Source organism: Heterocephalus glaber, unplaced genomic scaffold (assembly GCF_053883595.1).
Source record: "Heterocephalus glaber isolate CG9 unplaced genomic scaffold, H.glaber_assembly_v1.0 deba00001600, whole genome shotgun sequence".
Classification (NCBI taxonomy): domain Eukaryota; kingdom Metazoa; phylum Chordata; class Mammalia; order Rodentia; family Bathyergidae; genus Heterocephalus; species Heterocephalus glaber.
Window position 1 is genome coordinate 29,754,446 of NW_028258372.1, and position 20,107 is coordinate 29,774,552.

General features: G+C 36.3%; 1 protein-coding gene across 2 annotated transcripts in view; it reads right to left on the reverse strand.

The window, feature by feature from the left end:
* Positions 1 to 20,107, reverse strand: part of LOC147823146 (uncharacterized) — a 456,826-nt gene that overhangs the window by 328,641 nt on the left and 108,078 nt on the right. The window contains exon 3 of one of the 2 annotated variants that reach the window (XR_015444186.1): positions 16,117 to 19,220. The exons of the other annotated variant lie outside the window; for it this stretch is intronic. The gene's annotated coding sequence lies outside the window, so the exon portion shown is untranslated. Of the gene's footprint in view, positions 1 to 16,116; positions 19,221 to 20,107 lie in introns of those variants that run through there. 2 annotated transcript variants of the gene reach the window in all.

Here is a 20,107-nt window from a genome sequence, read left to right on the forward strand (position 1 = left end):
ACTAAGGTGATGCAGAAAAAAAGTCTGTTCAACAAGAAGTTCAATTGTTGAATTAATATTTGAAAAATGTTGAATTTTTATTCCATCATAATCATATTAAATATATATGTATTAAGATGGATCACAGACTAAATTACAAAAAGTGGAATCATTAAGCTTTTAAACAACAACAAAAAACTACCTAAGGTTTGATATAGTTTTGTTACTTTGGGTTTGTAAGTTTGATTGTATTACCAAAAAGTACATGTTCAAGCCCTAGTCCCTACCACTATGTATGTTACCTTATTCGGAAGCAGACATGGCCGTGAAATGCCAGTGATTGCCATTAAGCTAGGAGAGGGACACAAATGAGATTGTCCCCCAGAACCTCCAGAAGAAACTAACCCATCAATGTTTGTATTTCAGACTTCTAGCCTCGAAAATGGCTAAAGAATAAAGTTTTGTTTTTATAAGATATTCACTGTAAATCACTTTATTATGGCAGATTTATAAAACTAATTCACTTAAGCACAAATTAAATAAGACACAAAAAGTCATAAAAGAAAAAATATAAAATTTCAAAACTATTATTTCATAAAATTTCTGTACATGAAATTTCTGTACTATTAAAAATGAACAAGCAAAGCACAAACACACATGACTAGCAAAAAGCATTTATTCATATATAAAAGAACTCAATCTAAATTTTTAAAGGAGCATAAGACAATCAGGTGCATCATAAAGGAGCACATCTTAATAAAAATGAGCATATGAAAAGGTGCTCTTTATCATTATTCATCAGATAAATAAAAATTAAAAGCACAGTGAGGTAATTTCTCATCCACTAGAATGGGTAAAGTCAAGTGTTGGCCAGGATAGAGGGCACCTGAGCCCCCTCGTATGCTGCTGTGAAAGTTGGAGATAGGAGGACTCCTTATCCATACAGACACTTGCAAGATCCCCAGTGGATACTTGAAATTGCAAATAGCATTGAATCCTAAGTATGCTATATATATATGCTATATATATAGATAGATATATACTATATATATATGTATACTATATATATACTACGACAAATGTGTATACAAAATTGTGACAAAGTTTAACTTTCAAATTAGACACACTAAGAGTTTAACAACTACTGCTAATAAAATAGAACAATTATAAAAATGCTGTACACTATAATAAATATGAATTAGTGTTCTGTCTCACCACCTCTCTCTCTCTCAAAATATCATATTGTACTGTAGATCTTAGCAAACTCAGCATATGACTGTTTTTTCTTTCCTCATTGACAACTCTCACCTTTTCACTTAAAGCAAGCCCTTTATGGTTTAGCTTTGGCCTATCCAAATTGTTTACATCACTATTCTTGGGCATTCAGCAGTTAGAAGTAAAATAAGAGTTTCTTAAACATAAACACAGCAGTACTATGCTAATCAGTCTGATACCCAAGACAGTCCTTACATGATGAAGGAGAGGGTAGCACACACACCATGCATGTGCTGGATGAAAGTGTGATTCTCATATTGGTCAGGACAGAGCAGAGAGGTCCAAGATTCATCACATTGCTCAGAATCCCATGCAATGTGAGTGTTATAAATTGTTCATTTCTGTAATTTCCCATTTAATATTTTTAGATAGTGATTGAACATAGACAAAGGAAACCATGGAAATCAAAATGATGCATGGGGGCTACTGTAACATTAGGAGAACTATTATTTTGTGAATCATAAAATGAAACACTTGCTCTATGAGACAATAATTTCATTCTAAGAGAAATGAAAACACATGTTCTCAAAAAGTGTTTATATTCATAGAAGCTTCATTCATAATAGCCAAAAACTGGAAACAAGCTGTATCAATTTGCTAGTACTGCCATAACCAAATATCATACTTTGGGTACCATAAACAACAGAAATTTGTTTCCTCACAGATTTGAAAGCCACAACTCCCAGATCAAAATGTCAGCAGGGTTGGTTTCTCCTGAGAACTCTCCTTGACTTGCAAGGAGACTGGCAAATTTCCTCTTCTTGTAACAACAACAGTCATCGCGGGATTAGGGCCCACCCAAATGACTTCTTTTTAACTTATTTCTTTGAAGACACTATCTCCGAAATATAGTCACATTCTGAGGTACTGGGTAAACAACCAACTTCAGAGTGGGTAAACAATGCCTGTTATGTTTACTGAGATGATTATATTTTGTGTCAACTTGGCTAGGCTGTGGTGTTCAGGTATTCATCCAAACAGTAGGCTAGATGTTGTTGTGGAAGCATTTTATAGATGAGATTAGCACTTACAATCAGACTGAATAAATTAGACTACCCTCTATAATGTGCATGAATTTTATCCAATAGTAAAAGGACTTAAGAGAAAAACGTGAGGGTTCATAGAAAAGGAGGAATTCTCCCTCAGTACTATGACATAGAAGTTACCTAAGTTTCCAGCCCATCTGACCTACAGACTGCATCAGCTCTTGAGTTTGCTGTGGATTTCAGGTTTGCCAGGCCCACAATCACATGAGCACTTCCTTAAACTAAATTCTATTGCTTTCATTTCTCAAAGTTACGAGTGTGTGTCTTTGTCAAAACTCAGAGAACTGAAAGGTCCTTAGCTACATGTTTCATTCTAAGTAAATGATACCTTTAAAAGACAGTATAAAAGTTGCATATTTCTAAAAAGATGAACTATGTATATATACCTACATTTATTTCAAATATGGGTTTTTTAAAAATTGTTTTTGACTCTGTAGCTAAATGTTTGTTATTGATTTAGCATCAATTCTTGCCCCGTGACAAATGTCTGCATTCATTTGCATGACTAGCTTTCAGAGAACTGTCTAACCATTAGTGGGACCCCTTAGGTCACACAGGCTATGTGAGATGACTCCTAAAGTTCCAACGTAAGGTGGTGATCTCTTCAACCCTGATCAGACTCTAGATGTCAATACTTACATCAAACAAGGAACTTCCTTTTTTTTAGTACCAGGGATTAAACTCGGGCCCTTGCACTTGTGAGGCAGGCAGCGGAACCACTGAGCTAAATCCCCGGCCCCAAGGAACTTCCTTTTGAGTGAGAATTACATTTAATTTCTTCAGTATCTTAACAACTATTACCTTTAAAAATCTAACACATAAATGACATCTATATGCTTTCATGTATTATTTTTTGAAGCAAAATATTTATCAGTACATTTTAGATATATGTAATGATAATATTCATCATAGTGAACTTGTATCTGTACATGATATATCTTGCTTCTTTTTTTCATTAACCCAGTTAAATATCTATTTCCTACTTGGATTATAAGAAAGACCATGTGTCTCTAAAAGGAGATATCCAAAGATAACTCATCTTATACCATGAGATAAACCCATCAGTTTAGCTTCAGCTTAGAAACATTTAATTTGATATGACAATGTTTTCCCAGGAAAGGGATAGTTTGTATTTAAAAATAAAAATAAAATTTAAAAGGTGCAGTGGACAATAATCAGGTGCCATAAGTATGATATGGACTAAGAGCTATTCAAACTTTGAAGGTCAAAATAATTAAGAAAGGCTTGAAGCTACATTTTCTTCCCTCTATCATTTACATAACACTATTAGCAACCTATGAAACTTTTTAAGATCAGATACAATAATATATTTTAGAAGAATTAAGCATTCATTGTCAATGTGGGAAAAGAAAATGGACCAGGTAAGGACAGATCTAAGAGATTAAAAGCAAAAAGAAAGAAAAGAAAATTACATTCTGGATTCAAACACAAAGAGATACTATAATGATAAGTATTCTCAATATTTCTAAGAAAAATTTTTTTAATTAGATTTTTTATTGGTACATTTTAGGTATACAACACAATTACATTTCTCATTAGGGATTGTACCTTTACATAATGCATCTTGGTTCTTATTTTTTCCCCATTCCTAGCCCTCCCTTCACCCCCTCCACCCTTCCCTATTTACAAAGACTTTATTTCCATTTTTTCCATTTCTCAGCATTTTTCCTTTCCCTTCTTTCCTTTCCCCTGCCCCTCCCACTACCCCTACCCCTTTGCACATTTTCTTCCTATTTTGTTATCGACTATTCATTCTAATCATTGGTACATTTTAGGTATACAATATAATGACATTCATCATTGGAAATTTGCACCTTTACATAGTCTCTCTTGGTTCTTATTTTTCACCCTTGCCCAGCCCTCCCTTCAACCCCTCCATTCCTCCTTATTTACAAAGATTTTGCTCCTATTTTTCCATTTTCTCATATTAATCCCATTCCCTTCTATCCTTTCCCCTAACCCTCCCACTCTCTTCCCCTTTGCCCCTTTTCTTCCTATTTCACATTACCTATTATACATTTAGTCCTTATTTACACTTTCAGTTTCTCACACCAGAGAAACTATTCGGTATTTATACATGTGTGCCCTATTTATTTCACTTAAGAGTATCTCCTCAAGGTGCATCCACTTAGCTATAAATGTCTCTAATTTCTCATTTTTTATGGCTGACAGGTACTCCATTTTAGAAGAAAAACCACATTTTCTTTATCTAGTCTCCAGTTTTGGGGCATTTGGGCTGTTTCCAAGTTTTAGCTATTACAAACTGTGCTGCTATGAACATGGGTGCACATATATCACTGTGATATGATTCTTTTAATTCTTTGGGGAAGATCCCCAGCAGTGGAATAGCGGGGTCAAATGGGACTTCCAGTCCTAGTTCTTTGAGATATCTCCATACTGATTTCCACAGTGGTTACATGAGTCTACACTCCCACCAGCAGTGGAGCAGGGCTCCTCTTTCCCCACAGCCCCGCCAGCATTTGTTATTGGTTGATTTCATGATAGTAGCCATTCTTTCTGGAGTGAAGTGCAATCTCAGCGTTCTTTTCATTTGCATCTCTCGAATGACCAGTGATGTTGAACATTTTTTCATGTATTTACTTGCTATTTCTACTTCTTTGTCTGAGAAATGTCTGTTCATTTCAGATGCCCATTTTCAGATTGGGTCTTTAAATTTGGGAGGTCTGATCTTTTTAAGTTCTTTATAGATTCGAGATAGTAGACCTTTGTCTGAGGAAGAGCAGGTGAAGATTTTTTCCCACATTGTGGGTTGTCTCTTCACACTGCTGGTGGTTTCTCTTGCTTGCAGAAGCCTTTTAATAAGAAGAGACCCCACTTGTTGATTGTTTGTGCTAGTTCATGGGCAACTGAGGTTTTGTTCATAAAATCTTTTCCTACACCCATGTCTTCAAGGGTTCTACCTAACCTCTGTTCCAACAGGTTCAGAGTTTCTATTTTATTATTTAGATCTTTAAGCCATTTTGATTTTGGTTTAGTGCATGGTGAGAGATACAGGTCTAGTTTTAATCTTTGGCAAGTTGAAGCCCAATTTTTCCAGCACCATTTATTAAAGAGGCTATCTTTCCTCCAGTGAGGGTGTTTGGCTCCTTTATCGAACATGAGATGGCTGAGTGTGTCTGGAGTTGTTTCTGCATCTTCTAATCTGTTCCACTGGTCCTCAGGTCTGTTTCTTTGCCAGTACCATGCTGTTTTTATCACAGTAGCTTTGTAGTATAGTTGCAGGTGGGGGATTATGGTACCTCCTGCAATGTCTCTGTTACCTAGATTGCTTTTGCTATTCTGGGTCTCTTCTTGTTCCAAATGAATGTTTGGATTGTTTTCTCAAGGTCTATGAAGTATGCTGCTGGGATCTCAATTGGAATTGCTTTAAATCTACATAGCAGTTTTGGAAATATGGCCATTTTCACTATATTAATCCTTCCTACTCAGGAGCAGGGAATGTCTGTCCATTTTCTGATATCATCCTCAGTCTCTCTTTTCAGAATGCCATAGTTTTCAGAGAAGAGGTCTTTGATTTCTTTCATTAGGTTGATTCCTAGGTATTTCAGTTTTTTGGATACTATTGTGAAAGGAATTATTTGCCCTATTTCTCTCTCAGTGAGTCTGTCATTTGTGTAGAGGAAAGCTATTGATTTTTGTGTGTTGACCTTGTAACCAGCTACTTGACTGAATTTGGTTATTAAGTCAAGAAGACGTTTGGTGGAGTTCTTGGGGTCTTCTATATAGAGTATCATGTCATCTGCAAATAATGACAATTTGACTTCTTCATTTCCTATCTTTATTCCTTTTATTTCTTTCTCTTGTCTAATTGCCCTGGCTTCTATTTCCAGAAACATATTGAACAAGAGTGGTGATAGTGGACATCCTTGTCTAGTTCCTGATTTTAGTGTGAAGGATTTCAGTTTTTGACCATTAAGTTTGATATTGGCTGTTGGTTTTTCACAGATGGCTTTTATCAGTTTGAAGTAGAGACCATCTTTTCCAATTTTTTGTAGGGTTTTTATCATAAATGCGTGTTGGATTTTGTCAAATGCTTTTTCTGCATCTATGGAGATAATCATATGGTTTTTGTCCTTGACTCTATTGATATAGTGTATTACATTGATTGATTTGCATATATTGAATCATCTCTGCCTCCCTGGGATGAATCCCACTTGATCAGGGTGTATGATTTTCTTGATGATCTTCTGCATTCTGTTTGCCAGTATCTTATTAAGGATTTTTGCATCTATGTTCATTAGTGAGATTGGCCTATAGTTCTCTTTTTCAGTTGGGTCTTTCTCTGCTTTGGGGATCAAGGTGATGCTTGCTTCCAGGAATGAATTTGGCAGTATTGCTTCCCTTTCAATTTCATTGAAGAGTTTAAACAGTAGAGGCAGCAGTTCCTCTAAATGTCTTGTAGAATTCAGCAGTGAAGCCATCAGGGCCTGGGCTTTTCTAAGTTGATAAGTTTTTAATTACATTTTTAATTTCATTGGTTGATATTGGGTTGTTCAGAATGTTTAGGTCTTCTTCGTTCAACTTTGGTAATTCATATGTATCTAGGAATCTGTCCATTTCTTCTGTGTTGTCCATCTTATTGGTGTATAGGTTCTGGAAGTAGGTATTGATGATCCTCTGGATTTCTGCTGGGTCTGTTGTGATTTCACCCTTTTCATTCCTAATTGCATGGATTTGGGCCTTTTCTTTCCTTTTTCTGACAAGGTTGGCTAAGAGTTTATCAATTTTGTTGATTCTTTCCAAGAACCAACTCTTGGCTTCATTGATTTTTTGTATTGTTCTCTTAGTCTCCATTGCATTGATTTCTCCTCTGATCTTTATAATTTCCTCCCTTGTATGAGCTCTGGGGTTGTCCTGTTCTTCTTTTTCTAGAAGCTTGAGGTGCAGCATCAGGTTGTTTAATTAGGCTCATTCTGTTTTCCTAATATGCATATTCACTGCTATGAATTTCCCTCGTAAGACTGCTTTCATTGTGTCCCATAGATTCCGATATGTTGTATTGTCATTGTCATTTAATTGAAGGAACTGTCTGATTTCTTCTTTCACTTCCTCTGTGACCCACTGGTTATTCAGAAGTTTGTTGTTCAATTTCCATGTGTTTATGTAATTTTTCCTGTTTCTTTTGCTATGGATCTCCAATTTCATCACACTATGGTCTGATAATATACAGCGGATAACTTCAATTCCTTTGCACTTACTTAAACATGTTCTATGTGTGAGTATGTGGTCTATTTTGGAGAACGACCCATGTGCAGCTGAGAAGAATCTGTATTCTGATTTTGTGGGCTGGAAGACTCTGTAAACATCTGTTAACTTCATTTGTTCAAGAGTTCGATTGAGTTCTAGTATTTCATTACTTATTTTTTGTCTAGTTGATCTATCTATTTGTGACAGTGGGGTGTTGCAGCACCCCACTACAATTGTATTAGTGCATATATGACTTTTCATGTCCGTTAGTATTTGTTTTATATAGTTGGGCGCACTAGTGTTTGGTGTATAGATATTTATGATTGTTATGTCTTCCTGTTGGATTGTTCCCTATACAAGGATTTAGTGTCCTTCTTCATCTCTCTTAATCAGTGTTGGTTTGAAATCTACTTGATCTGCAAAGAGGATAGCTACTCCTGCTTTTTTTCGGGTTCCTGTCACATGGAGTATTGTTTTCCACCCTTTAACTTTCAGTTTATGAGTTTCCTTTTGAATTAAGTGTGTTTCTTGTATGCAGCATATTGTTGGATTTTGCTTCTTGACCCATTCTGCCAGTCTATTTCTTTTGATTGGTGAATTGAGACCACTAACATTGATGGTTATAACTGAAATGTATTGACTTGTCATTGCCATGAGTTTTTCTTTTTGTTGGGAACTCCCCCTTTACATTTAATTTCTTGTCATGCCAGATGGGTTCATTCTGCTTTGCTTTCTGGGGTTGTGATCCTCAATGTCTGTTCCTAGGATATTGTGTAAAATTCTTTGGAGTGCTGGTTTGGTATTCACAAAGTTCCTAAGGTGCTCTTTGTCATGAAAGTATCTTATTTCTCCATCAATTTTGAAAGACAGTTTTCCAGGGTACATCAATCTGGGTTGGAGGCTGTGTTCTTTTAGGACTTGGAATATGTCACTCCAAGCTCTTCTTGCCTTGATGGTTTGTGTTGAGAAGTCTGCTGTGATTCTGATGGGCTTTCCTTTGTATGTGATTTGTTTCTTTTCTCTAACTGCTTGGAGAACTTTGTTCTTCTGTTGAGTTTCTGGAATCTTAACAATTATATGCCTATGTGTAGATTTTTTTGATCAAGGCTATTTGGAGTCCTATATGCCTCACTTACCTGCATGTCAAGCTCTTTTCCCCTGCTTGGGAAGTTTTCTGCCATTATTTCTGTGAAGAGATTTTTTATGTCATCTGCACTCTCTCCTGTTTCTTCATTGACTCCAAACAGTCTTATGTTATTCTTCTTTGCTTCATCTAGCAGCTGCTGGATTGATATTTCATGTTCCCTTATAATTTGGAAGCAATTTTTTCTTCCTGGTCACTAATTGCAATCTTATGTTCTATATCTGAAATTCTGTCCTCACATTGGCTCATTCTGCTGTGTAGACTTTCAGTGGAGCTTTTCATGTCCTGGAAATCTATTTGCATCTGTTTTATGGATTCCATTTTTTTGCTATGTTGGGATTCCATCATGTTCCTGAGCTCCTCTGTAGATTTATTAATCATGTCTTGCACTAGGGGCACAATTTCTCCTGTTATCTGAAAAATTATTTCTGATTTCATTTTTTCCAGATCCCCTTTTGTTTCCAGTTCAGTGGGTCTAGGTGGTTGCATATCAGAGTGTTCCATCCCATTTCCCTTTCGGGTTGTTGTAGGTGATCTGGGAGTCTGGTTTTGTGACTTATTTATGTGTTTTCTCATTTCAACTGGGGGGAGGGCTGTTGGCGCCTGCCTGGATTACATCCTCTGAGCTGGGAGAGGTGGGACAGGGCCCGGCAGCAGCAGTAGGGATGGTGGCCCAAAAGCCCTTTCCTGTGGGCTGGGAGCAGCGGGAGGTATGGTGGCCAGGAAGCCCCTTCCTCTGGACCAGGAGCAGTGGGATGGCGGCTCAGAAGCCCATTCCTCTGGGCCAGGAGTGGCAGGACAGAAGGTGGCCCAAAAGCCCTTTCCTCTGGGCTGGGAGCAGCAGGAGGGATGGTAGCCGGGAAACCCCTTCCTCTGGACCAGGAGCAGTGGGACAGTGGCTTAGAAGCCCCTACCTCTGGGCCAGGAGCAGCGGGACTCAGTACCATGGTCTGCTGGTCAGGTGTCCTCTGTGTCTTTGTAGTGTGGAACCAGGTGGCTGTGCAGAGGAGCAGGGGGTCGGGGGTCCAGTGGATTGTTGCCGGGGCACCGGCTGATTCAGCATCTTCCGTGTGACTCCAAAGAAAGTTTTTTATATATTATAAATCATCTACCAAAAAAACCCTATCAAATGCCTTATCTGTCACAGCAGCAAAACTTTAGACATTATTGTATCCATAGCTATACATAACTAATGAATACTATACAGAAGCAGGCAATAAATAAAAGGTACAAAATACGTAATATATATCACGTTGAAAAATAGTATGGACAAGCATAATCAGATAAAGGAGCTAGAAATGATGGGGAGGGGCAGGCTGTAATTTTAAATTAGATGGCCAGAGAGAAGGCTACGGAAAAAGTAATGCCTGAGGAAAGATGTGAACGCTTAGAAAAGAAGTCATATAAATATATGGAGGTACAGTATTTCAGGTAGAAGGAGCAATCTGAGCAGCAGCTCTGACAGGAGTTCTGTCTGGTATGTGTGAGAAATAAGTAGGCAAACAGTACGCATGGAAGACAGCCAGAGAGAGAACAGGAGACAGATTCACAGAGGTGCAAGGGCACAGGGTCTTGCCAGCCTTTGTAATCATTTCGTCTTTATTCTTAGTGAGGTGAGAAGCCATAAGTCTGTTGTGACTAGAGAAGTGAAGTTATCTGTTTTCAGCGGAATTATTTAGGCAGGCACGATGCAGGGTCATTCATTAATCAGAGAACAGATAGGAAGCTGTCACTGAAATAAGTGAGAGGTGATGGTGGCCTGATCCAGATTTGTAGCAGTGAACATTTTGAGAAGTGTTTGAACCCTTGACTCTACTGCCAAATTGTTTAGGTAAAGTTTTGCATGCCTTTTCTCCTTTAGGCTCTATGCTAAGTTAGTTACTCTCTCATTTCCTGTAGGAGGAAAACAACCTACGCATGTCTGGTAAGACTAAGTAACTTGTCCAAAAGCTATCGCTTGGATTCGTTATCATCTGACGTTGATTAGAGGCCGAGCTCCAAACTAACATTCTGATTCCTCATACGACTAGAAGGGTAGAGAGGACTTTCTAAATGGACGAATCCATGCAAGAGGTTAGGAAGGCACAGAATTTGCTACATGTGAGAGAAGAGCAGGTCGGCAGCTCACAGTTCAGAAAACAGGAATAAAACAAGGAGAAGCCGGAAAGTATAAACAATTATGAAAGTCCTTGAGAAACAGGCTTCAGTTATATTTCAGAGAGGATGGGGATTTAAGATGAAAGTAGGAGAAGAAAAGTAATTCAAGATTATTCTGGCCACTGGGTACAGGATGAGTTAAAGGCAATTGAAATCTGGCAAGTAAAGCAGATAGAAACAAAAGTGGTAATTCGTATGTGACAATTAGAGTTGGTAATTCCTCAATTAAAAGGAAAAAATCAGTCTCAGCAATATTTCCCAGAAGAAATATTTTTCTCCAAGATCTAGCACAGAATTAGGGCCCGAACTGTTTATTAAAAAATATTGAATTAGAATGTAGGCCATGTCCACAATTAGTTGAGTGAATTTGGATAGGTTATTTACTTTGGAGGTTTCTTCATCGACAAATAAAGTTGTATTTGATTACTTCTAATTTTTTCCCTCATTCTCTGATACTATAATTACGATCTATTCTTAACAATGTGAGAGCCTTTAGCATTTTTATTTAATTTAAAGGCATGAAGATTAAATTTCATCCACAGTGTGTGGTACTGTGTTTGGAAAAACTTGCTCAAAAAATTCTCTGAATTAATTGAGTCAGGAAGTCATCAAAGAAAAATAATGAAGTCCATTCTTATGCCTGTGGCTTAAAAGGGCTGACTACAAAGCAGAAAATGTTTGGAATTGGCCCTTATTCTTTCCAATTTCTTAGTCAGGTTTATTCCAATCTGGTCCCTGGACTATAGCATCAAAACTTGGGTAATAAGGGGCTTGTTGGACACATCGATCTCAGATGCTGCTCCAGACTTCCTGGACTTAAATCCTGCTAGTGGGCTGGGAATCACATGTCAACAAACCTTGACTCCTAGAAATACTGAATCTTGAGAAGACGTGCTTTCAATTATCCTCCAACTAAACTTTATTTTTTAATTATTACTCAAAATGACACCCTTAATGTAGGACCATTATTTCGTTGATATTAGAACCCCAAAGATCATTATTTATATGATTAATACATTAAAATAATAGTGTTATACACACACATACACTCACACATATATACAAGTGTATCTGAGCATAGGTATAAATCACCCCCAAGAGGAAGTCACCCCATAGCCTTAGGTAGTAAAGCTATACCTAAGATAGCTGTATTATTCTAGATCCTTCAGAATATTCTACAGTACTCTTTTAAGAATATCTCTAAAAAGTGAAAGACAGAAGCAGCCTGATTAAGAAGGCCTTGATACTTATCTTTCTCTAAGCAAACAATCATACAAAGTAAAGTAATGTAAACAAGATTTGTTTACTTGCTTGATTTTTTTAAACCAAGAATGATGATCATTTATAATGACTTTGCTTTTCAGCTCTTTCTGCATCTTGCTATTTGAAAGTAATGAAGTAAAAATAGCCAAATGTGAAGAACTGACAAACATCGGTTCAAAATCCTATTCGACTGTATGATTTCAGGTATTTTTCCTAATCTCACTGAACCACAGTTCCCTTATCACAATCCTCAGATTCCATACCTGAGAATTAAATAAGACATTACAATAATAACAATGTGTTTGGCACAAATGAAGTACTCAACAAATACATGTTCCCTTCTTCCATCTCTAATTTGTCAGTGTTATTTCTGGATCCCTTTCCTAAATCCTGTAAGTAACAAAATAATTAACCTTCCACCATGTCTGTGATATAATGCATTGAGGAAATACTAACATGGGGAAGTGCATAGCTTAAGTAGATTCCCAGCTGCCCTTCCCACAGAACCACCTATAGGGAAAAGGAAGAGAAACCACTTTCCACAGCGGAGTCTTTTCTCATTTCCATAGCTACAGAAGAAGGCTCATATTTCTCAGAGAAGCACAGTGTAGGACAGTAGATCTCCAATGATCATGGGATTTCAATGAAAGGATAAAAAGGAAGAAATGGAAGAAAGAAGTAAGGAAGGAGGAAGGGATAGCTAGCTTCAATTTAGTTTCAGATTAAATGAAATGAAAAATAAAATCATGTGTATTTCTTCTTAGGAATTACTCTATAGACATGTAAGTATTGTCAAATAGATGCTTTTCTAATTTTAAATTAAGTTATAGGAAAAAATTAAAATCTTAAGATTTTTTGGTATTATTTAGACAAAATGAATAGAATCAGGGAATAAAAACAAGAAGACTCTTTTAAAAATAAATTTACTCTATACATGTTGCTTATAGTATAAGGTAAGCCACTGACTGCTCTTTATAATACCATTGCTTTCCTATTCAACAGGCAGGCAGGCAGGCTGAACCCAGGGCTGAATCAGGCCCTTCTCAATGAGGAAGTAGGATCCTATGCACAACATCAAGCCAATCTAAGGAATCATCTTCTCTACATGATCCTTTCCCTCTCATTTCATCCTAGAACCCACAATTGATTGAAGTTGGTTTATCATTAAACAGCAAACTTAGAATATTTTTCTTAATTACTAATAGTTAACTAACTTTGGCTACATGCTTAACAGTGGACAGTAAAATACATGCCTCATGATTCAGAAAGTATTCTAAGTGAAAAGGTTTGGCCAGTGTTGTGTGAGTTAATATTTGGCAACAGTTTGGGATTTAGCACTTATAGATATTTATTTTTTCCTTCTTCAGGATTCCCAAAGACATTCCTAGTTTTTAAGACCAGAAAAGTTTATTGTCCAAGCTTGTGTGAACACTTTAGAAACCAGAGATTTATTAAATTCCCCTTAATAAATACATTTACTAACTCTATGCCAAGATTTATGTCAGATTGTTTTGATAATTCCCACTGATACACATAATGTGCTAGGTTGATTCTCATTAGTGATTGTAAAATATCTCTTCCATTACTTGAGTTAATTAAATAATGATTAACCCAATGGCTGGATGTGGTTTATGAGAACAGATGTATGTGGCTTTAGAAGACTTAAAACTCAAAGATATACATCTATAGATAAAAACAAAGATATAGATGTATAGATAAATATTTGCCTCTATAAAGGAAATAATTTATATCCTATTTTCATTAACTCTTTCAAGGTTATGAATTTATACAAATATACAATTCCAGTAATTTTTAAGGCAGTTAAAAAAGGAACAGTATTTTAATTTATTAAGCACTTGTTAGTAAACTTGGTTTCATATGAGGCAATTTATATGTTGTGTCCTTTAAAACTCACAGAATTCTAAATCTAACTTAATGATTCAGCATTGAGGCAAACATATTATATCACCAATCCAATTTTTTCTATTGAAGGAAAAGCACCCAAATCAACAGAGCCAGTTAGAAGCATCCCATATTAAAGGTCAAAGAAAGCAGGATATACCTTTACAAGATGTACTTGAACTCCAAACCCTTGTTTTTCCCTTTAAACAATAAAATTACCTTATGATAGGCTAGTGAAGATTAAAACAAACAATGTGAAAAGTAGCTAGGAAGCAGGAACTAAATCAATGTTTCTTTGCTTCCTCTAAATTCGCTTTCTCTCTCCCTCCTCCTTCCCAACAAGTTACTCTCCTGTCTTATAATCCCTTGCTCTTCGATAACTAAAAACTCAGAAAATAGCAAAGTTGAGACTAGCTGTAGTAACCAACGAACTTTACTTAATAAACAAAGAGAATAAGACACAAACTGCTTTAAAAAATCAACACACCTTAACAGTGGCAAAAATTACTAAAAATGATCCTAATTCCATTGTATCTATCTCAGGAATATAACTAAATTTAAAATTAATGTGCTGCCCACCCTTCATATCCTTTCCCATTCTAAACTTAGAATTCTCAACACTGATGTGCTTAGTTTGGATGATGATTATATAGTTACAAGTACTTCAAAAATATGTATAATGGAAGCCTGAAAATATTACTGTGTTCATGCGCCTTGTATAAAAGTTGCAGCTATTGTGCAGTTTCAGAGAGCTATTGCTATGTAGAAGAGACACTGTTGCCAGCTATTTTTCAAGAATAGACAGACATTTTAATATTGGTATAAAACTTTTCTTCTTTCTAAACATTAAGGAGTCTAAAAAAACCACTGGTTTTTATATTCTACAGTACTGGAAGAGTAGGGAAACAAGCATTCAACAACCTGAGAACATCCATGTAAAGTCTGCAATCTGCACTCATAAAGGAATTAGAGTAGAAAAGAGAACTCTTTTTCCTCCTACTCTATCTTTTTTAATTGCTTGGATTTTAAGTTGGATAAAAAGTAAGCCTGGGAAAGCTATTCTATTGTATTTCTCTTTGTACTTTTGAAACTCAGGGCTCATGATTTGGTGCTCAGGAAAACATTTGTTAATTGATTCATTGGTTGTGGGCCTATTAACTTCCTCTCTCTCTCTCTCTCTCTCTCTCTCTCTCTCTCTCTCTCTCTCTTTAAACATTCATCCAATAAGACATTCATCCAATAAGACATTCATTGAGACATCCACAATCTTCCAAGCCCCTTGCTGGACATGATAAAAAATAAATAACAAAGAGTCTCTGCCTTCAAAGAATTTCAATTTCAGAGTAAGACATGGACATGCAATCAAACTCTTTTTGATACTATATAAAAGTTACCTTTAAAGAGCTGTTTACCTTTAAAGTGGGATTTGCTTTACTTTGAACCCACTGCATCTCACATTGCCACAAAAGATCTCAGACACTTTTAAAAAAAAATGCAGCTCTAAGTAATGATTAACACAGTGGCTAGACATGGTGTATGAGAACGGATATAGGTGGTTTTGTAAGGACCATGTGGTTATGTGGGACACACATGTTGAACAGTCTGAAGATACTTTGCCCAAAACTTCCTTTGTAGCATACAGATGTAAGTGAGCCTTGGGTGGAAGTCTTTGCTTCCGGAATGAGAAGAATGACTAATCAGTGAAGCTCTGAATTACTCATTTCATCAATAGCTTGCTTTTCTTGAGGCAACATGTAAAATTTATACAAAATATAGCAAAGGAACATAGGTCAACCACATAAATTAGGACATTTCGGTTGACTGTGTTGGTGATTCTGTCTGCTAAAATTTAAAACAGTAAGTTGAAAGATGCTGCACTAAAATGAACAGAATCTCTGAGAATCAGAAATCCAATTTATAATTAGAGGGCACATTTCAGCAATTTTTATTTAAATTGAACTCCTAAAATGATTCTAGATGGAATTATATTCTCAATACTAACTACTGGTACTTGCATAGCACTGTCTTAGATGCTGTGGAGACAAGAAGATAAAGAAAATATGCTTCTAATCCTTAGAGAATTTTCAATCTTATTGAGGAAGTTACCTTTTGATTCGTGAAAAAAAAAGAAGTAGCAAAGCCCATGATACATTGCCCAATGACTTGTGTTGATAATCATGTATATGTGCAATTAGATAACAGTAACTATGAGGTAGAATAATCCAGATAGAAATTGTACTTGACGTGAGCCTTGGAAAAAGATAAAAGAGAATAAAGGGTGTATATGGGAGAAAAGAGTGGAGCAAAGGTATAGGGTAGAAAAGCTTTAGGGATTTTAGGAAATAGGGATCAGACTCATTTGGCTATAGCAGAATACCCGCGGAGAAGATTAAGGGTTAGTGTTGGAAATGTAGGTTGAAGTTAGGGTGGCAAGAACATGAATGCAAAGCCAAATAGTTCAGACTTCTTCCAAGTGGTGATGTGGAGCCACTGGGTATTTTTCATCAACAGAGTGATATGGGAAGCCTGGAGGTTGTGCACAGGCAAAAGACCCAGAATTAGGACAAGGGACATTGGCAGAAACAAACGAGGTCAACTAAGCTATTACCTCAGCATTTCTTTAAATAAATATATTCTTTAAATAGGTTATTTAATATTTATTTAGTAAGGTTTGACAAAACTTTCAGTTAGTATAGAATATGTTCTACTTTCTGTTAAAATAGATTTATTCTGTTTGCTGGCTATAACATTTTCACTCATTTGGAACTGTCTGGTTTTCAAATTTAAAATTATCTCACAATTTTGAGAATTCATGTTTTCCTTGTAAATCCCATTCAATTTCTTATAACATTCAAATTCTTGCCATGGGTCAAAAGTGTGCATAAAGTGCACTTCCCCCCAGTAAACAATTCTGTCTCTCACACTACTCATTTTCAGGACTTTAATGCACTAAATTGCCCATCAACCCACAGCCTGTGAGTGGCCCCCAGCTCGCTAGCTTCAGGTTGGTCGTGCGAACTTTTGTGCCCTGGGCAACTTCCATATACTGCCACCAAAACTAAACCTAAACCAAGATGGGTCAAGGTCAATAAGGATGCATTTGTTTAATTTTTATTCTTTGGTATTGTCTCTTTTAGCTGGAATAAGACCAAGATTCATCTTGCCAGTTTTAAAAAGGTGTAGTTGGAAACTAAGAGATCTAATATTTCATTTTGATTTATTATGTTGATATTATGATGTTACAGAAATAAGTAACCCATGTAGCTGGCTAGCTCACCTCTTAAGATGAATATGACCGGGCCAAACTTTACTTCTTAAAAATTCAGTTTGCTTGAGTCTATTTTACAGCTTTGGAATTGCTACCATATATTCAATTAGAAACCAAGTTAGGCAATGCACTAAAGTTTATATTTGCCTGATCACTGTCTATACGGTTAAAAAGGTTAAGGTCCAGTATAAGGATGTCTTGCTTTTTCTGACCTGAACTTAGTAAGTTTCTTGCAGATCACCTCTTCCATTCTTATTCTTATCTTCTAAAAAAGAGCTGAAATGCAGCAGAATATTTTTCTGTATTTTGTATTAAAACACATAACTTTATCAGATGATCAACAGTGCATTTATTAGACTGTAATGTTCTTTAACATTGAACCATCTGAAGAGAAATGGAATCCATAAATAATACAGCACCCTGCTTTATAGAATTGATTTGCAACTATTTTAAACAAAATTCAGACTACTTTAGTGAATCAAAGGACCCCGGAAAAGGTTCCGATTTTCTCAAGCCTATGATTAAACAAAACTGTTTCCTAAAAATAAAATTTACAAAACAAAGCCAATCAGAAAGACACACACAGGCTCTTTTTATTAAATATTTTATGGGATTTTTATTTGAGGCCATAAAAATATACAAACATTATCATAATTAGAAACTTTATTTCTCTGAGAAACTTTTATAAACAATCTATAAAATTATGCTAGGTTTCAAAACTGATCATTTACACATACTATATGTACAGAACATTATGATAAATAGGCGGCAATTCTGCCTGAATAGTGTTCTAACAGCTGTGAGGAATAAATTGGTGGTTTTATTCACGTACACCAGAGATGAATATGAGGAAACCCACACAGCCACTGAAAGTATAGACCTAGCACTAGTTTTAGGTGAGAGTCCATGGGAACTTCTTTATATTCAAGTTAAAAGGTGAACTAGCCAGAGTAACCTGGGCTACTTAGCGCTGTGGCATTCAAATATGTATGTAACACATTCAAATGAAGTACCATGTCACTCTGTTCTGCATGCTAGTAGAGATATTTAATTTTCTTTGAGCATATCTTCATTGTTACACTTTTCAATTCAACGATTGAACTCTGTGTACCTAGTCCTAAGTACATAGGAGAAGGAAGGCTATGTCTTCTAAAAAGAGCCCTCCTCAACCACAGGTTTTTAAAAGTTGATAGTGAAGGCCTATATAAGCAGTACAGAAACATAATCTTAAGAAAAATATGCACATAATGGATTTTCATAAGACATAGTTCCAAAATGTGTGATTTGTGAGATAATTATTATGACAGCCTTTCCTTAATTCTGTTGAAACACAGACAAACCCACTATTGCAGATTTTCTTCTATGTATATATAATGTACTATACAAGAACACATGTGAAACTTGTATGGCAATGATGTATAAACACCACCACTTACTACCAATGACATGTGGAAATGAGACACTTAGTCCCCCAGATACCATCACTTTCATCTGCATGTTAAAGATAATATCTACTTAACCAACACAGTAACCAAATAAAATATCAAAATGAACCATAAAACATGGATTTCAAACCCTTTACCATTTTTCATATCGAAGCTAAAAAATTATATCTATATGAACTATGTTAGTTACTTTTCTCTTGTTGCTGAGACAAAATACCTGACACCCAAAGTTAAAGGGGGAAAGGTTTATTTATCTTATAGTTCACAGAGGTTTCAGTACACAATTGGCTGGCTCCAAGGCAGGGTGGCAGAGGGGCAACAGTTCATGGCGGTAGAAAACAGCAAAGGCAGCAAGGTCCCCTAACAGTCTTTCTGCCGATTTTATCTCATCCAGACTACCAGGATTAGGGCAGTGCCAAACCAGTCACTCACGTGCAGTGGTTTAGTAATCATACATCCTTAATCCCAGCATCACACACTTCAGTTTCAGCCACCTGTGACCACATGAGGCTCTGAGGAGACATCCAGATCCAAACCATAACATGAACATATGAATTTCTAAGTGGATCATCCACTGCTTTATTTATTGTTTACCAAAACTTATAAAATACTAAGAATAGTATCAGTAACTAAAGGCACATTGACAATCAAATGGACAAAGTTCTTGACTAAAGGGAAATAACAGAAAGACAAAAAATAAGTCGGGCATATGTGTATGCATGTGTTTGTGTGTGTGTGTACCAAATTTACAACAGTAACAGGAGCTACAATAATGGTTGAGTGGGGAGGGCCTACTTAAAGGTCTTGGGGAAGTTAAGTAGAGTCTCTGAAAAGTGACATTTAAGGTGAAAGTTAAACCACAAGACAGAACAATCAAGCAAATAGGGGTGGGATGGAGAGGTGGGTTAATTGTTTGAGTAACTTTGCATTGAGAAACATTTTGAACCTAAACACTTAAAAGTAATATTCAATAGCATAATCCATCAAGAGACCCAGTAATTATTATAGAAAATAAAATTAAATAACAATTTTTAATTTTTTTTTTTTTTGCTCTTATCCTATGAGCATCAACAATCACTCAAGAAGTAGCTTTTGGAACTTTGAAAATGGCAGAGCAATGATGCCAGCAACTCAGCTTCTCCAGGACAAATGGTCTAGAGTCTGGAAAATAGTAGCTTGGAGAGGAACCAGAGTAGAGGTTACCTGGGAACCAAGAGGGAACTGACAGAGGAGAATAGAATAGGATTAAGTGATAGAGAAGAAATAGACCATGCCACAGAGGAGAGACCGAGCAGCTCTGCCCACTGCAGTTGGGTACCCGCCAGCTGGGAGGCAAAGGTAAACTAACAGCTTTTCTATTCACAGAGAACTAGAGAGCTGCACTGGTACCAGGAGAATA